Source organism: Sinocyclocheilus grahami, unplaced genomic scaffold, assembly GCF_001515645.1.
Source record: "Sinocyclocheilus grahami isolate Dianchi unplaced genomic scaffold, SAMN03320097.WGS_v1.1 scaffold1326.1, whole genome shotgun sequence".
In the NCBI taxonomy this organism is placed as follows: Eukaryota; Metazoa; Chordata; class Actinopteri; order Cypriniformes; family Cyprinidae; genus Sinocyclocheilus; species Sinocyclocheilus grahami.
In genome coordinates, this window is record NW_015506505.1 from 174,648 (window position 1) to 178,704 (window position 4,057).

Sequence of the window (4,057 nt, forward strand, 5' to 3'; positions counted from 1 at the left end):
AGCCGGAAAGAGACTTAATAATAATAACCAACTCTTTATTACCTTTGTTACAACATTCAGTGTTATGGAAAATAACCATCATGACAGAAATTCACACATTTAGAAACTGTAAGAAGTAAAAAACTACAATTTGAGACCAGAAACACATCACATAACTGTAAGAGTAAATAATAATAATCATAACTATGCACCCGTTTGTAAGGAAGCTTGTAAATTAACTAATTTCTCTATCCAATGCTGTCACGTCACGTGACAAAAGAACGAACGATTTGAAAGCCTCGAGAGATTAACTAATCAATTCTTAATCAGAATGTGCTGCGTGGAAAAAAAATCTGTCTTTATTAAAAACTGGTTTGACAAAGGTGTAATTTTTGTTTTAGATTTGTTAAAAAAGGATGGTAACTTCTATTCCTATTCTGAATTTTCAGAAATCCACAAAAAAAGTGGATACCTCACCTAGAGTGTATGAATGGGTTATTAATTCTATTTCACCTAAACTGTTACATTTGGTTAGGGCAAATTGTTACAGATCTTCAAAATGTGACATGCCAAAAATTTGTATTGGAGGTCTGGGGCTTTCTAATGTTCTAATGTAACAATTTCTGGATTAGAAAAATCCTTATTAAGAAGTTTAGTTGTCATCCTAAAGCATTTTATAAGTGGAAAATAAATTACCCTTTTCTTTCTACTATTAAAATATGGGCCGGTATTAACAAGTTTCTGTTACCTAACAAGATGAAATAACTTTACTATAAAATTCTTCATATGTACCATCCCTGTAATTCTTTACTCTCAAAATTTAAGTTGGACATCTCTTCACAATGCACATTCTGTAATTCTAATTCGGAAACAATATCACACTTATTTTTTGAATGTGAGTATGCAAAGGATTTTTGGAAATAAATATCTTGGCTTGTTTTCTCAGCTTACAACAAACTTTTTAGGTTTGAGGTAATTAATACACTATTTTTAATTTGGGAATCAGGATCAAAGGAGCTGGATGATATCTTAAAACGGTTAACTCTCTATTTCATCTTCACAAATGTAAAGTTACTGATTGTATGCCCAATTTTAGGATTTTTTGTATTGAGTTGAAATTATTTTCTTAATCTCTCTGCTCATCACTTAAGAAAGCTGCTAAAACTACTGGATTGATGGAAAAAATATTGACTTTGATGTAAGGGTTACCTCCTGTGTATTCTTTGAAGTTGACATTTAATGTGTAATTTTCCATTTGTTATTTTTTATTTTAATTTATTTATGATTTATTTATTTAAAAAAAAAAAGATGTTTAACTTTTTATTTTTTTGTTTTTGTTCTGTTTATATTTCATTTTATTATTCTTTATGTATTTATTGTTTTGTATTCTGGGTGTGTGTATTTTATTGCTATGACTGTATCCCCTGTGAATGTTATATCTTCAATAAAAAAAAATAAAAAAAGAACTAATCAATTCTTTTTCCGGCTCAGACTGCATTGGTTAAAGCGTATGGGGCTGCCACGTGATGAACGATCTACTCGAAAAGCCTTTAATCTTTTCTGTTTCTTATTGCAGTTTTGTATTGTTTGTAGTAACAGTGTGATCAACGTTTGCATTAGTAGGCGTGTTAGGGAAGTAACACGTAACATTTTAATTGTATTTTGCTAAAATGAACGAAATGACTCAAAAAAAGATTCATTCATTTTGCTGAGCGAGACTCAAAGGTCCGAGTCAGTAAAATGATCCGAACTTCCCACCCCTAATTTATTCTAATCGGGCCAGCTCATGAGCTAATGGCTGCATAGCACTAATTTCTCTGCTTTACAACACCTCATGCATTGTTACAAAGAAAGACACTAGGAGTCAAGGGCCAAGAGCCCAACTAAAGCAAACACTGATCTCCATGATGGTGGCATCATTTTAACCAATAAAACATCAACATCTGATCCTCTGTAATTCTCAATAACAGCAGGTGTTCATCACTAATGCACAATCATCATTTAATTAGTCACTTAATTAGCTCATTAACTTTAACTCTTTGAGGACTTAGGTTATGACTTGAAGACTTGCTTGTGACTTGAAAGTCCCACCTCTGGCAATGGGACTCAAAATTATTTGATGAGCCATATTTGATGAGCTCTATGTATGTGCATTGATCAGGGTTTATATATGAAAAAAAATCTCTTCAGAAGACTTGGATAAAACTGCTCTATTCTTGTGAATTATTTTACAATGTCTTTATGAACAATTTGAAGAGTCAAGCCAGATATCAAGCAACTACTGAAACAATGTTAAGTCAGTGTTGATGCATCAATGCTAACTGCATTGAATTTACTTTACAAAGTGATGTTGGCTCCATATCACTTTTGCACCTGCAATTAATGTTGAAACAAAGTTGAGATATCAACAGAAAATGAATGAAAATATAATTTAATCAATGTTATGAAGTGACATTGGTTCAACATCACTGTTGTTCAATATAGAAATTAGTGAAAAAGAGGTAATGTTGTTGAATCAATATTAAGATGTGATGATGATTCTACATTCCTTTTGTTGAAACTCTGAAAATACAACTGAAATATCAACATAAAACAATGTAAAATATATTAATTAAATCCATTTATTTAAAATCTATTAGTGCTTCAATATCAATTAACATTTGTAATTAAAATTGCAATGGCAGGGGTGTCTGATCTTTTCATAGCCAGTCCTAATTAAACACACCTGTATCAGCTAATTAAGAATCACTGAAAACTTTCAGGCAGGTGTGCTGGAGGTGAACTCTGCATGAAGGTGGCAAACTCTGAGTTATGGCCATGTGTGGGATGGGAACAATAGTTTATAAACTGTATTTCAGCTAATTTTCCATGCAACAGCATTCAAGTGTTCCAAATTTATCTTGTAGAATTAAAGATTTTAGGTTTTTTCAATGACAATTTCTTTAAAGCTGCAGATTCACCTTATGTAGATCTTATTCTCCTTAAATATTACAAAATAGTCATGTCACTTTTTCATAAAATGTAGTTTTTTGTGATTGTGTTTAAGCGGGAACAGGCATTACATTTATCACAAATAATACTGATTGAGGAATATGAATGATTACCTTATAAAGCAGTTTATAATTACCTAATCAAGATGCTGATTAGACAGCATGATTATTGCACAGGTGTGCCTTTAAAGGCACAATAAAAGGCCACTCTAAAATGTGCAGTTTTATCACACAGCACAATACCACAGATGTCGCAAGTTTTGAGGGAGCGTGCGATTGGCATGCTGACTGCAGGAATGTCCACCAGAGCTGTTGCCCGTGAATTGAATGTTCATTTCTTTACCATAAGCCGTCTCCAAAGGCGTTTCAGAGAATTTGGCAGTACATCCAACCGCAGACCACGTGTAACTACACCAGCCCAGGACCTCCACATCCAGCATCTTCACCTCCAAGATCGTCTGAGACCAGCCACCCAGACAGCTGCTGCAACAATCGGTTTGCATAACCAAAGAATTTCTGCACAAACTGTCAGAAACCATCTCAGGGAAGCTCATCTGCATGCTCGTCGTCCTCATCGGGGTCTCGACCTGACTGCAGTTCGTCGTCGTAACCGACTTGACGACTTGGCATCTGGCACTTTGGAGAGGTGTTCTCTTCACGGATGAATCCCAGTTTTTATTGTCCTTTTGCACTGACACATTATTTTCCTATTTGATACTGTAAAGCTGCTTTGACACAGTCTGTATTGTTAAAAGCGCTATAAATAAAGGTGATTTGACTTGACTTGACATGTAGGTGCAACATTACTTCCAGTCAACAGAATGTCTAAAGGGGACCGTCAAAATAAAGTGTTACCAATATTACTAAAGCAAGGTGCACTTTTTCAGTGTGTAGGAAAATGAATGGTTAATTCAAACACTTAAATATTTGTTTTAATGTACCTAATTACAGCCAGTAACAATGCAAATCAAACACAAAAACAAACCTGTAAGAAAAAGAAAAGAGAAATAATAAAGTAGATACAACATTGTTTAAAATTGTGCCAGAGAAGTTGTGCAAATATGGTAGGTGATTCAGCAAACAAGACC